Source organism: Ursus arctos, unplaced genomic scaffold (genome assembly GCF_023065955.2).
Source record: "Ursus arctos isolate Adak ecotype North America unplaced genomic scaffold, UrsArc2.0 scaffold_29, whole genome shotgun sequence".
In the NCBI taxonomy this organism is placed as follows: domain Eukaryota; kingdom Metazoa; phylum Chordata; class Mammalia; order Carnivora; family Ursidae; genus Ursus; species Ursus arctos.
Window position 1 is genome coordinate 14,782,910 of NW_026622974.1, and position 15,991 is coordinate 14,798,900.

Genomic DNA, 15,991 nt, shown 5'->3' on the forward strand with positions numbered 1-15,991 from the left:
AAAGACACAATCAATTTCATATATGCCATAGTAAAGGGTACATCTGGCTGCGATTTTGAAAATTGACGGTAGGGCTCAAGAATAAGCATATCAGAGGCTCTGAAAAAAATTCAAGTCTGAGATGATGATACATTAGGTGGTTGAGATGGCAGCAGCGATGGTTAGTTTTTGGATATATTTTGAAGACAGTAACTGTGGGTGTGAAATAAGTTAGAGAATATGAAATGACTCCAGAATTTTTGGCCTGAGCAATTGGAATGATGGCATTGTCATTTGAAGGTGGCATCAGTAATCAGAGAGTTGGAATCAGGAAGCACAGCGACCAGGTTACGGAGGCCTGGAAGTTCCTATTTTCACCACGTCCCCAGGATGGTTGACTAGTAACCTCGCCACCAAGACCTACAGACATGTCTGAATAGACACTAGAGATCACATTTGAATCTAAACACAGAGAGACTGGACTTGGAGATCAGTCCTGATCTGAGGGCATAGGTAAGGGATGGAAAGTAACTCACATAAAATTTGGATACAAAGAATTGGGCAAATAGAGTGTGAGAGATGAGGTAAGACTGGCTGGGTGCTGACCCAGGACCTGATAAAGCAGGAGCTTACATAACCTGGTAAGACATGGAACCTCCCAAAGGCAATTATTTAGCAACTCTCATATGCTGGGTCAGGTGAGTGAAGGACAGAATATGATACCGGGAAGTTGTCACTTGAGAGGTCACTTTGTTCACAGGTCACTTGGGTGAATAAATTTGTATTTTCAGACAGAGAATGTGGTGTGAGTAGAGTGGGTTTGAAAAAAAGGCAGGCACTGGTTGGTGGGAGAGGTATATTAAGATCGAATTGTGGAGGTCTTTCAAATCAGTTCAGTGGTTATGGCCGGTAGGAAGTCATGAAATGTTTTTGACCCATAATTTAAATCTGTCTTATTGAATCCCTGCTCTGTGTAAGACACTCTGTTATGTCATATAAGTGGAAAAGGAAGCACTTCAGGTTGTTTACAGTTTAATATTTGGAAGCTGTGCTAGCAGATTAGATTCATAGAGATATATAGATAAAATGTTGTTGGGTGTATGAACATTATGTGAATGACCTGTGTATTATATAGGATCTGGATTTTTTCCCCACCTTTTTACTGTTAACGTATCAGCATATTCTGGAGGTATTTCCTGAAGTTTCAAAGTAGAAAAATTTTAATGTAAATAATACACCTTCAAAGTTTTGATTGGTAAACACAGCTTACTGGATCAACAAATGCATATAAAAATGGTGTATTTTTTCTTATTATCAGAGTACAAATTTTTCCCTATAGAAAATATGGAAAAATACAGGACAGAGATGAAATAAAATTCTAGCTATTTTCTTCCCTGTAAGAGAAATGGATAGGGAAGTACATGTGCACACAAGCATGTGTGTGTGCATTTTAACACTTTCTGTAGGTCTCTGAATAGAATGTTTATATATAATATACTGGAGATCGTACTTGAAATTATGTATAAAAATTTGCCTCCTACTTCTTTCACTTAGGATTTTTCCCATAATAAAATAATTGATTTCCTGTACTGATAAGCAGTGGCATCGCAAAACAGGAACAATGGGAGCTGCCTGCCCTGGATGCAGGTAATAAGGAAGTTCATTATCTCTAGGGAATTTAAAAGCAACAATAAGATTGACTAAAAGGCAGTCGCTTTTTATTACACCATATGCTGGCAATTGTAAATAATGTCAGTGATGATATGCTGCTCCTCACCAGGGCAGGTCCCTGCTCCCCCCACCCATCCTTACCCCTCCCATCATTCCTTGGTACACCAGCACTGATATGATGAGAGTCTTATGGTAATATTCCTGTAGAAAGGAGCAAAGCTTCATAACTGGTTTTGTGTAATCATTAGACACTCCATAATTAGTCAACTCGCAAAGCTTTAAAAGCAGAAAAAAATCAGTACACATTTTTTTCACAAACCAACTTTCCTTTGGACTGTATTAATTTCTTATTAATAATCACCTTTTGATCTCCCTCTTAAGAATTCAAATAGACATTTTAAACAAGTAAATAAATATGAAAAGCAAAAACATTGCCATTTGGCTAAATATCAATCCAATATGTGCTACTGGAAAATCCATAATCATGAAGAAAAAAATCAGTATCTGTGTCATAGTGGTCATATTGAAGGCTGCTGAAATCCTGGAGCAGTTACAGGAAAAAAATAAAGAATCACGAACCATGTAGTCTTTTTATAAATGGGCAATTGGAAATTGAGAAAATCCAAAAGTCTGAAGTCACCCAACTGATTAATAACTATTAGGACAGATAGTATTCAGGCTTCTCAATTTCCATTACCAGACTTTTTTTTTTTTTTTTTTTTAAGACTTTATTTGAGAGAGAGCGAGAACGTGTGCACACAAGCGGGGCGGGGGGAGGGGGAGGTGGGGAGCAGAGGGAAGGGACAAATAGACTCAGCACTGAGCAAGGAGCCCAGCATGGGGCTCTATCCCATGACCCCAAGATCATAACCTGACGTTCAACCGACTGAGCCATCCAGGCGCCCCTCCATTAATAAGACTTTTATGTTATGTTGCTTCTCCACTGGAAAGGAGAACTAAATTTCTCAACAACAGTAGTAATATCTAATGTTCATTGAGTGGTATGTGCCAGGCAGTGTTCTAGGCTCTTTATATGTATTAACATATTCATAACAGCTCTCTAAGATAGATAGCTCTATTGCCTCCATTCAGAGGTGAGAACAAAGAGGTTAAATAACTTACACTAGGATTTAGAAGTAGGAAATGGCAATGCTGGTATTTGAGTCCAGGCAGGGGGTCCAAACAGAACACATAACCATCAGTATTACCTCTGATAGACCATTCCATGCTGGTACCGTGTGGAGCAGCTGAATTCTCACCACGCTTTTGTGCAGGAATCCCATTTGATTCCTGCTTATCTACCGGATAAAGTCCAGCTCAATAAGCACGGCATATATGAGGCTCTTCATGCATCCTTTCTTTTGTGCTTTATCTTCTTCCTCCTTCCATCAGTCACCTTAAACTCCAGTTTTATTGAATTGCCATTTTCTGGGCATTCCATGGTAGCTTATTCCTTCTTAATTTTGTAATGATTATTCCCCTACTTGAAGCATCTTTTTCTGTTCTCTCCTATTCAGTTTTTAAAAATTCATGTTAAATTTTATTTGTTTGGTTGGGCTCTGATCAGTTCCCTTGCCAGACTTTGATTAATCACCTCCTATGATATTGTCACCTTTGTACTTACCCTTTGATTTTAGATGAGATACATTCTCCATTCTGTTACAGGGTTCGAGGTTCTTCGTTTCTTTCCTTTTTTTTTTCTTTTTTTTTTTAAACTAGGTTATTTTCTTTTTAAGATTAGATTCATTTTTTTAAATTGAAATATTAACATACAATTTTGTCTTAGTTTCAGTTGTACAACATATTGATTCAACAATTCTATACTTGCTCAATGCTCATCATGATACATGTAGTTGCCATCTGTCCCAATACATTATTTTTAAATTAATTTGTCATAAATTTTTCTTTGCTGTATATGAATTCTTTGTTAGATGCATATATTGCAAATATCTTTTGTGACTTTTTCACCCTAGTAATGGTATTTTTTTTTTGATAAACAGAAGTTTTTCATTTTAACATAGTCCAATTTGTTAATCGTTTATCTTAGTTAGTTATTTTGGGGTTTCTTGGAGGAAATATTCGCCTACCCTAAAATTTATTGGCTTTTAGAAGTTTTATTTTATCTTTCATATTTGGGTATACAAATCTTTCTAGTGTTGATTTATATGTATGATGTGAGGTCAGGATCCATGTTAATGTTTGTATGAAGATCTAGCTGACCCAGCACCTTTAATTGGCAAATCATCCTTTCCATGCTGTACTACAGTGTCACTGTTGCCCTAAATCAAGTAACCACTTACATACTGGTATATTTCTGGTCTCTCTTCTATTGATCTATTTTCTATCCTTGTGCCAAGACCAGAGTATTTTAGTTACCATAGCCTTACAGTAAATGTCTCTGTTCAGTAGTGTAAATCCTCTGTTGTTCCCCACCCCCAACTCCCCAGTCTTGCCCTGGCTTTTCTAAATCCTCTGCTTTTCTGTAGGAATTTGAAAATCATCTTGTCAATTAAAAAAAAAAAATCTGAAATTTTCATTGACATTACATAGAACAGTTTGAAAAGAATTGGACTTTATATATTGAATTATCCAATCCATGAACAAGGTATATCCCTCCATTTATTTAGTTATTAGTTTCTTTCAGTGAGATTCTATATATAGCTCTAACACATCATTTGTTTGGCTTGTTTGGAGTATTTATTATTTTTCATCTTATTGGAAATGGTACCTTAAGAGTTTTTTGTTCTAATTTTTTTGTCTTCTTTGCTAGTATATAGGTTTTTTTTTTTTTTTTTTTTTTTTGTATTTTGACTTGGGTCCAATGACTTAATAAATTCACTTGTTCAATCCAGTAGTTTTTATATAGATTATTTGGAATTTTCTATCTGTATCATCATATCTGTAAATAATGTGTTTTATTTTCTCATATAAATTTTCAAAGTTTTGATGACCTTATTACATTGCTAGGTCTTGCACTACAATGTTGGATATAACATGAAATATGAGTAGTGCTTGATGTGGAGTTTTTTCTTAAACCATTTTAAATGTAAAGTCAACTGATTTTAATGTTGTTTAAAGATAATGTATTTTTACTATTTTAAGACTTTCTTTTCTTCTCTCATTTTCAGTAGAGATGTAACTACATAAGTACATATTTTTCATTTTTTTTCCCTCTTGAACATAGTAAAGCTGCTTTTGAGTCTGTGTCTTAATGTCTTCCTGTTGTTTTAAATATCTCAGCTGGCATCTCTTCAAATATTGCTTCTGCCGTATTCTATTTATCCTCTTCTAAGAATTCTGATTAGAGATATGATATACATCTTGTTTCTTTATTTAAAACATCGCATATAAATTTCATATTCATTTTTGTAATTTCCGTAACTTTCTCTGTACTTCATTCAGGATATTTTCTTTTCTTTTCTTTCTTTTTTTTTTTAAGATTTTATTTATTTATTCGACAGAGAGAGAGACAGCCAGCGAGAGAGGGAACACAAGCAGGGGGAGTGGGAGAGGAAGAAGCAGGCTCATAGCAGAGGAGCCTGATGTGGGGCTCGATCTCGTAACGCTGGGATCACGCCCTGAGCCGAAGGCAGACGCTTAACCGCTGTGCCACCCAGGATATTTTCTGTATAGTTATCTTTAAGTCACTAATCCTTCTTCATTTGAGTATGATATACTATTAAACTCATCCATTGAGTTCTTAATTTTGGTGTATTTTTCAGTCATGTGATTTTTTTTTTTTTTTTAAGATTTATTTATTTATTTATTTATTTATTTATTTGACAGAAAGAGAGACAGCCAGCGAGAGAGGGAACACAACAGGGGGAGTGGGAGAGGAAGAAGCAGGCTCATAGCGGGGGAGCCTGATGTGGGGCTGGATCCCATAAGGCCGGGATCACGCCCTGAGCCAAAGGCAGACGCTTAACGACTGCACCACCCAGGCGCCCCTCAGTCATGTGATTCTTGAATTGAAAGCCTGTTTATGATGATACCAATATCTGGATCACCTATGGGTCTTTTTCGGGGGTTGTTTGTTTTTTTCTCTTGGTGTTTGGTCATTTGGTTCTGTCTTCTCATGTGCTTGGGATTTTTTTTATTGAATGCTCGATATTTAGTATAAAAAATTGCAGAGGTAATCTCCTTTAGACAGGATTTAGTTTTCTTTGAGTTGACAGCTAAAGTAAGATTAGATCCCCTTATTCCAGATAGGGATTGAGATATAATGAGGCTGAGATTTAGTCTTTCAGAATAGTGATCTATCTCCAGTTTTCCCTTACCCTTAGGGTAAAACTTCTGGGATTTCCTTTAAACACTGAAGGTGTTTATAGGGTCCTCTTTCTTGGAAGAATCTGAACTCCAATGTGATTGTCAAAAACATTCTTAAGCTTTTTCCCCTCTTATCAACTTCCTTCTGTTTGGTTTCTTATCCTTTTACTGAGTGAGAAATTTAGGATTTGGCAAGTGTCAAGGGCAATACCACAAAGAATCTTGAGTTCACTTTATTGTGATTCCCATTGCTCTGTGAATAGGGGTTATTAATTGAGTCCTTTTTGCCTTTGTGGTACTGGCCTCCAGTTTTGTTTGTTTTCTCTATCCCTCTGAGATTGCTGAAAGGTCTTCACCATAACTTACCTTGCTACCAGTGCCTTGCTTTGAATTGGCAAGTGTGTAAAAGTGTTAGGTGAAAAAGTGGCAGGAAAAATTTATCTTACTTTGTTACTTCTCTTCTATCTATGATCTTGGCCCCACAAATACTGGCTGTCTTTATTATTTTTTTCTGGACCTTATTATTTCCATTAGGAGAGTTGGTCTAATAAAATTATCATTTTCTTGTATTAGAGAAGCCCCTTTTTTATTTTGAATGCATAACTATGATTAAATATCACAAAATTGGTAGGTGAAGTTAAGAAAAAAATAACACATGTATCAGATATATATTAAAGGAATTTAAAATAAAAACCATTGATAGTGTTCACTTCAGCAGCATATACAACAGAATTGGAACAATACGGAGAAGATTAGCATGGCCCCTGTGCAAGAATGACACGTAAATTCATGAAGCATTCCATAATTTTGCTGAATGGAGGATGGGCCTTAGGGAGGGCATTTGTTGTGATGTACACTGGGGTGCTATATGTAAGTGATGAATCACTGAATTCTGCTCCTGAAACCAATATTGCACTGTATGTTAACTAACTAAAATTTAAGTAAAAATTTTAAAAAATGATAAGCTACCACTATTTAAATGTTTAGAAAAAAATTATTTAAAATTTGTGTCTAATTCAAAAATATGGATATTAATCAGTGAATCAGTTAAAGGCTAGTTTTTTCTTCTTCTTTTCAGCATTTCCAACATTTTAAGAGTGGAAACCATCCTGTATCTTATTTTAACTTCTCATGCCTTACTTGTCAACATTTCTCTGTATAATGCATGTCATGAAACTCATTATTTTAACCATTATTCCAATGAAGTTTTGTCTGTAAAAGCTACAAATGATAAATTCTTGTGTTTAGAATACTACTCAAAATACTGTACATGTGAGAATGTGTTTAGGTATAAATATGCTACCTATGTAAGGATGGACATTCATGTATATTTATGAGGGTATAGGTATAGACTTTCAGTTTTGCATGTTCAAAATATTAGAGACCTGCAAGTCCCTGAAAAACACAGATGTTTAACTGGGGAATTTAATAGGGCTTAAGTGCTCTTAGGTTTAAAGTCTTAAAAAATTAACTCTATGTACCATAAACATAATATATAGCCATATATAATTTAGTAATAGTACTTTATATATATATAACTTTTATATTTTAACTATTTCAGGTAAACTTATTTTTTTAAACAAAAGTATATAATGCCATAATCTATAACATGAAGATGAAAACAACCCTGAATGAAGCCAAAATCAAGAATTTTATAGCATTTTGTTCTTTACAGTTGTGTTCTAGAAAACATAAATTTGGGAAACTGTAATATTAATTTTTTTCAAGTGTATGTTTACTTCATTTTTTTTTCAAAAACATTTACCACATTCAAACAGTAAATGTATTCATTGAGCCAAGTATACTAACGGTTTTCTCTTTGTAAGTTACATTTCAAATAGTTTATTTCAGTTTTCAGTCCAATTTAAAAAACCATGCAGCTCATTCCTAAAATAAAAGATTGCCCTATCAGCGGCCATTTTATATTTTTGTCAAAGTAGACCAATTCTGATTCAATCAACATAGCTTTCAGGATTTATTTACATAGTTTCACAGTAGCAAAATCCCTGGAGCTCAAAGTCACAGGTTTCCCAGAGCTTAGTGTCACATAAATGTGTGCATCCAAACTGTTTTATTTTTAAAGGTGATATCAAAGAAATTGAGAGGCCAAACAATTATTTAAAAATAATATTTCAGGAAATGTAACCCAGAGAATGCACTCTCTTTGTTTTGTTTGTTACTCATGTGAAATCTCCCCTCAACACCAGAAGTAAAAAAAAAAAAAAAAAAAAAAAAAAAAAATCCTTTTTTTTTTTTTCCTGGTTACTACTGAAGAAACATACAGATATCTATAACCTCTGTAACAAAATAGTCAACTCCTGTGGTCATATTAACTGAGAAGAAACAGTGATAACAATTTTTTAAAAATTATGCGTTTATCATGGAGCTTTAAATTTAAAACTGGACTGAACATCTTTGTTTTCAAATGCTGAGGGCTGCTTTGATAAAATCCCCAAAGCTTCCTTCCCATTTGGGGACTTTCCAGGTGAATACCTTTAAGTTTCCAACTTTTCCACCTCAAATGCTACCTTCTCTTCTAATCTGTTTTCTTCAGAGGAAAAAAAAAAAATCTGTGGTCTTGACCCACACCCCTGGTACTCTATTACTTTGATTTTTGTTTTTGTTTTTTACTATAGTTGACACATGATGTTAGATTGTTTCAGGTGTACAACGTAGTGTCAAGGACTATATACGTCATGCCATGCTCATCACAAGTGTGACTACCATCTGTCACAATACGGATTGCAGCATCACTGACTATATTTTCTATGCTGCATCTTTTATTTCCATGACCTTTATTCATTCCATAGCTGGAAACCTGTATCTCCCACTCCCCTCTACCCATTTTGCACCCCTCCCCCAACTATCAGTTTGTTTCTGTATTTATAGGTCTGTTTCTGCTTTGTGTTTGTTTATTCATTTGTTTTGTGTTTTAGATTCCACATATAGGTAACATCATATGGTATTTGTCTTTCTCTGATTCATTTTACTTTGCGTAATATCCTCTAAGTCTATCCATGTTATCACAAATGGCAAAATCTCATCCTTTTTTATGGATGAGTGCTTTCCGTTGTGTCTGTATACCACATCATCTTTATCCATTTACCTTACTGACATACGTTTGAACTGATTCCTTATCTTGGCAATTGTAAACACTGCTGCAGTAAACATAGGGATGCATATATCCTTTCAAATTAGTGTTTTTATTTTCTTTGGGTAAGTACCCAGTAGTGGAATGATTGGATCATATGGTATTTCTATTAATCTTTTGACGAACCTCCATACTGTTTTCCACGGTGGTTGTACTAATTTACATCCCTACCGAGAGTGCAGAAAGGTTCCTTTTTCTCTGCATCCTTGCCAACACTTGCTGTTTCTTGTCCCTTTGATTCTAGGCTTTCTAACAGATATGAGGTGATATGTCATTGTAGTTTTGATTTGCATTTCCCTGATGATTAGTGATGTTGAGCATCTTTTCATGTGTCACTCGTCTATCTGTATGTTTTTTTGTAAAAATGTCTATTCGGGTCCTCTGCCCAAAGTTAATTGGATTATTATTATTTTTTGGTGTTGAGTTGTATAAGTTCTTTATATATTTTGGATACTAATGCTTTATCGGATGTATCATGTGCAAAGAACTATTAGAAATAATAAAGGAATTCGGTAAAGTTGCAGGATATAAAATTAGTACCTAGAAATCAGTTGTGTTTCTATATACTAATAATGAACTGGCGGAAGGAGAAATTAAGAAAATAGTTCTATTTACATTTGCACCAAAAATAATAAACTTAGCCAAGGAGGTGAAAGATCTTCCTGTACTCTACACTATAAAACATTGATGAGAGAAATTGGAGGTGATACAAGCCAATGGAAAGGTATTCTGTGCTCGTGGATTGGAAGAGTTAGTATTGTTAAAATGTCCATAGTAACCAAAGCAATCCACAGGTTCAGTGCAATACCTATCAAAATACCAATAGCATTTTCCACAAAACTAGAAAAAATAATACTAAAGTTTCTATGGAACCACAAAGGACCCTGAACAGTCAAAGCAATCTTGAGAGAGAACAAAGCCGGAGGTATCACAATCCCAGACTTCAAGATACACTACAAAGCTGTAGTAATCAAAACAGTAAGGTACAAAAATAGATCAATGGAACAAAATAGAGCCCAGAAATAAACCCACACTTATATGGTCAATTAATCCACAACAAAGGAGGCAAGGATATGCAATACAGAAAAGATAGTCTCTAAAATAAATGGAGCTGGGAAAGATGGACAGCTACATGCAAAAGAATGAAACTGGACCACTTTCTTTGACCATATACAAACATAAACTCAACATGGATTAAAGACCTAAATGTGAGACCTGAAACCATGAAACTCCTAGATGGGAGCAGAGGCAGTTACTTCTTTGACATCTTTCTGGATATGTCTCCTCAGGCAAGGGAAACAAAAGCAGAAATAAACTACCAGGACTACATCAAAATCAAAAGCTTTTGCACAGTGAAGGAAACAGTCAACAAAATGAAAAAGCAACCTGCAGAATGGGAAAGCTATTACTTTGGTTTCTATACCTTTAATTTGTATTTATGATTATTTCCTTTCTGCTTTCTAGTAGGGCACTCCTCTAGAATGAATTGCTTGCCTCCGTCCTGCTATCATTTCTTCTACCATTTTTTTTTATATCTTATGTTTTAACCATTATACTTCCTTTAAGAGTAGTTTCCATCAAGTGTCTATACTTCCTTATTTTTCTTTCCTCCCACCTCTACAGTCTGGATTTCTCTTCCATTCTTCTCCTCCGTAGGTGCCTCATAGGTCATTGTGGTCTGCGTGGTAGAGACACACTGGGGACCTTTTAGTCACCCTCAGTTTCTTCCGTTTTGCTGTCAGTTAGTGTCCACTTTTAATTCTCTTGCCATTGGTTTCTATGATACTTCTCTGTTCATTCTTTCCTGTACTTTTAACTGTTGTTTCTTGATGTTTCCTGAAAGTGAATATTTCCAAGATTTTTCTCCTTGGGTCTGTTCTCTCTGGATTTTATTCCTTAGTGCTGCTTTCCACTCCACACCTTCATCTGCCAATGCTATTTATGGCTCTGGGGTGGCCTGTCTTCTGAACATTGGCCTTTAATTCTAGCTGACCATCTGGCGGCATCTTTACCTGCTTGGCCCATGGGACTTTTAATGGAGTATGTCCAAAGTAACAGCTAGAAGTTTATGAACTTCACTACACTTTCCCTCCTGTCATCTCTCTGTGAAAGGCATCATTACTTTTTTAGACACTGAAGCCATCATGCTTTGGAATCACATATGATTCATCTCTCTCATCTTATACCTCAAGTTCTGTATGGACTGGACTTAGTGAGGACTCCCTTCTAATGAAAACAACATGGCTGAAATGATGGTGTGACCATTGTACAAAAGACATGACGCTTGTTCCTTGCTCTCTTTTAATTACTTTCTCTGGGGAAGCCAGCTTCTGTGACTTGAGGTCACCCAGCAGTTTATAGGGAAGCCCATGGGGTGAGGAAATAAGACCTCCTACCAACAGACATGGAAGTGAAGCGTTTTGGAAGCAGATACGCCCTCCCAGCCAATTCCAGATGACTGCAACCTTGACTCTGAGTCAGAACCACTCAGTTAAGCTGTTCTCAAATTCTTCACCCACATAAACTATGAGATAATAAACATATATTACTTAAACTACAAATTTGGGGAGTAATTTGCTATGCAGTGATAGATAACCAACACAGGAGGCCTGATCTGTACCAGTGAGATGACATTCCTCCTTAGAATTCTTTTCATTTATACCACTGATGTGTTGCTTGATACTATTTATATTGTAGTTGCTCATCAATAAATTTTATACTTCGGTGAATTAGGGCAAATTTTTACAAGTCTGAACTGTTTAATAACTCTGTAAATACATCAGAGCTTAAAATATGAACCAAATTTCTGTTACCAATTCAGTAACAGCACTTTATGTCTTAGAAGATTCTAGATGTGATTATTTACCATCACCTGGTGGTTCTTAAAAGACATTCTCAGCATCTTAAGTTTCATACTTCCAGTTATGTTTTATGTCAACATCCATGAACCAATTAAAATATTGTACTTCTACTAAATCGAGTTACAAGTTACAGGGCCAATTTCTAAATTAAATCTAAGGTTGAATACTTGAACAAAGTGATATAGATGGAAAGTGATTCTTTTTTATAAAAACCTAAAGTTTAGCACCAAGGATGATTCTTTGATAACATTTATACACAAAGAAATATAAAAAGGAATCTTACAGAGTACTTTATAATGGACATTTATATGTGTGAGGCCTCAATATTTATGACTATAGCCATCCTCCTTCTCCATTTTGGAAGTGATTTGACAATCTAATCACTTAAAGTGGTACAAGTGCTAAAAGATAATTGGTTTTTTTGTCATCTTATTTTAACCTGAATCAGTATGTTTTATGGTGGTCAGAGAACAGTCCTCTTTAATTATGCTACCAAGAAAACTCTTCTTTTCCATTTGGACATTTATATTTCTAGAGGGTTAGTTTAAGGGTGAGGGAGAAGAGTTCTTTCTAGGCTCATATTTAAAAGTGTGTCTTTTGCTCTTTAATCACATTAATTCTGTAGTATATGCAGCCGGTGGCCTTCAATGACTGTGGTGTCCACTGCTTTAAGTGGCTCTCCCAGGTGTTCTATATCTAAATTCAGGAAGCAATGGATCTACCAAGAATTTGCAAACTCTCAAATCCTAGAAGTTTTTTTTTTTTTTTTTTTTTAATTTCCTGATAGAATAGTGGTCAGGTGGTACAAGTAGTCTGTTGGATTCTGATGAATGTTTAGGATAACATTGATTTTGTTTAGGATAACAGTCTCATGGGTAAATTGGGGAAATACCTACTTTCTGTAACTTAACATGTGTATGTGGTGTCTGCCATTAAAAAACACATATGCCGGAAAAAAAATGGACAGATATAATCTGGTTTATGCAGGTGTTTAATATTTGAGAGAGCATACTTGAAGAGATTTTAATTAAGAATATGTGTCATCGTAGAGAACCTAAGAAACAGAACTCTACAGGGGTTTGTCCTCAACCATCTGGTGTTCGAATTAACATTTTTGTTTTTGACTGAAATAGAATACAAAGCTGCTTCTTTAAGTTTTCAGTAGATGACATATTGGAAAGGGTACAGGCCCTTGGAATTTAGGATTCTTGTGGAGAATGGCTTTGTTTGGCCAGAAAAGTATTAGAAATAAGCGGGGACAAATCTGATATTATACCTTTCAGAGAGAAACTTCAGAACATATAAGTGTACGTGGCAGCTTGGGGCAGTGGTTTTGAGCACGGACTCTGGATCCAGACTGGCTTTGAATCTCAGCTCTCCCTGCTTAGCTTTTACCGTGTGCCAGATACGCTGCTCTGTGCCTAACAGAGTATTTCATTTGATCCTTGGAGGCACTATAGGTATGTTTCATTTTTCCATTTTTTCACATAAAGAAACTGAGATTTCAAGAACTTAAGTAATTTGACCAAGATTAGCAGCTGATGTAGATGGTAAATGGAAGACCAGAACCTGTCTCTGACTTACTGCCAAAGGTTTACAAATACTTTGTTGTTGTAGACCTTGTAACTTAGAAGGGATGTAGGAAAACAATAACAACAATAATTTTCAAATACCGAATCAGTGAGAATGAGCATTACAAAGAGCTATTGAAGAAATGATCTCACTCCTGAGCTGGGAGAGAACAGGTTTTGGTTTGACTGGAGCAAGCATATTCTTGGGAAGGTAAAGGGGAGGGTAAAAGGCCCCTTCAGTCCTTATCATTTTAGCCTTGCATAAATTTCTGTCATATGTCTTTTTACTTCCTTGAGACTTCCTTTATAATATATATGTACCTTTTCTATCCTCAGATGTGCTGCTTTGTGGTTCTGGCTTTTACTTGCACAAGCAGTACGTGTTCAAACACAGCTGTTTCATCAGAGAATGTTAATACACACTCACATAACCAATGTGGCACCTATTCTAACAGTGAGCATGTGAAGTTCACATTCAAAGTTTTAACTTTGTATGGGTTGTATATATTGTGTATAATGCTTGTTTCTATTGACAGACACTTCAACTAAATGAAGGAAAATGAGTTTTAAAACCAGTAACCAATAACCTGGTATAGATTAAAAAAAAAAATCATTGGTTAAAATACTTTATCAGTTGCTTAAACCGAGAGTATATGCCTAACGTGTTACCTTTCCAGATTTGGCTGCCTCTTTTATAGCATCTGTCTAGAATGATTCAAAGAACCAAGAAATCAATGAATCAACCCTAAAACAGCCAATATAGACATGACCAGACGTAGTTTTTGGTGCAGCACGCTGCCTGGTCCTCCTCCAGAGCCTATTTACCTTTATTTCACACACAATTAAAATAAACGCCCTAATCTTTCCCAACCCAGATCAGGTTACAACTGTTAGAATACAAGGAGCCATACTGACAAGAAGAGGAAATATTAGTTTGCTATCTTGATAGCAAGAGAAAAACAGTAGGAAGCAGACAAAAGAATACCATGAGCCTTAGCAGTTAAGGCCCTAGAGTGTAGTGATTGGCACTGTCAACAACCTTCTGAATTGCCATTGTCAATATACATACATTTGCACCATTATTTTTTTTATCCTGTACCATTGCTGAATTCATTTAGTAGCACTAATAGTGTTTTTGATTGCTTTAAGACTATACATATATATATATATATATATCATCAAGTATATTTATTGACATTAAACATATTTACACTATATTATCTAGGTAAACAATGAATCCCTTTACAGGGATTCTGCAAGTACCCTATAACACATACGAAAGACAGAAGATAAGAAATAAAAGAGGGAAGGAAGAAGGAAGGATGGATGGATGGGAAGGAAGGGAGGAAGAAAGGCAACCCTGAAACTTCTACCCAGTTGTTTTTGGCTCAAGAACATTTATTATTTCCCTGTGAAAGGAGAGACCAGTGATCCAAACTAAACTGGCTCTTCTGCAATATTCATATGATTATGTTACATTTAACTGTTTATTAAATTAAAATCACTATACACTGAAAAAAATAAATTGCCATTGTCTTAGAAACCTTTAAATAATTCCAGCTATAAATTATGTTCAGTATACTGTGCTTGAAAAATCAAGGAAGATTGTTCTCTAAGGATGTTTTCCATTTAAAATCGATAGGACAAAAACAACAAAAATATTTTGGTACTTAAAGTCACATTTCTACAACTATCAGGAAAAGTTATTGTATATGTTAGCCAAAATCCTTGGAAGGAACTTCTTTAATAAAAATCAAGTGTATTTATTAAAATTCAGACATAATTGAATATTATAGTCAAGCCTGGATTCTTAGAGGTCAGTTGGGAAAAAATAGGAATGCAAAATAATAATAAAAATACATCTGATGCCATCCTGACTGTTACTATTTAAAGTTGTCTCTGTATTTTTTTCTCTGGAGTCTTCTCGGTTGTTATTAATACTTCATTTAATTCAACACTGCATCCATCCCTTCCCACATCCTCTCCCTGAGACCCTTTAGGCTACTTACTACCCTCTAACAGACCTGGGACTGCTTTACCTACTAATTCTGCTGCTACACTGGTGTGGCAGTAACCCACCACGTGACCTAGTGAAAAACCACAACAATGACATCTGGATAGTAGGGAAACCACATATGGGACACAGCTATGGGTACCATGATTAATCTAAAATAATATTTATAATCTTGCTGATAATGAAAGCCTTGATTGCATTATTGTGTATTCTGGGTAGTTTAAATCTTATAAATAGAAAGCTCTTAAGTCAAAAATTTCTGGTGTTTACTTATGTAATATTGTATTCTCTATGAATAGAATGTAGGGGCAGAGGGTTAAGGAAATTTTCTTAGAACTCTTGACAGAAATCCTGATAATTTCCATCTGAAAAATTCTGCAGATGTCTGGAAAAAATAAAAAGAGCACAAAAACCTGTTAAGTTAGCTGTCAAATTCAGGTCAAAGAGTTTAAGCTTTTGTTTGGTAGATTTATATTCT

At 35.3% G+C, this 15,991-nt stretch overlaps 1 protein-coding gene and 1 non-coding gene across 3 annotated transcripts in view; both read left to right on the top strand.

Annotated features, from left to right (window-relative positions):
- Positions 1-15,991, top strand: part of FAM83B (family with sequence similarity 83 member B) — a 79,137-nt gene that overhangs the window by 24,370 nt on the left and 38,776 nt on the right. The window lies entirely within an intron of this gene.
- Positions 6,619-6,725, top strand: LOC113261369 (U6 spliceosomal RNA). The gene has a single exon (XR_003318354.1). It is a non-coding gene; the product is annotated as a U6 spliceosomal RNA (small nuclear RNA).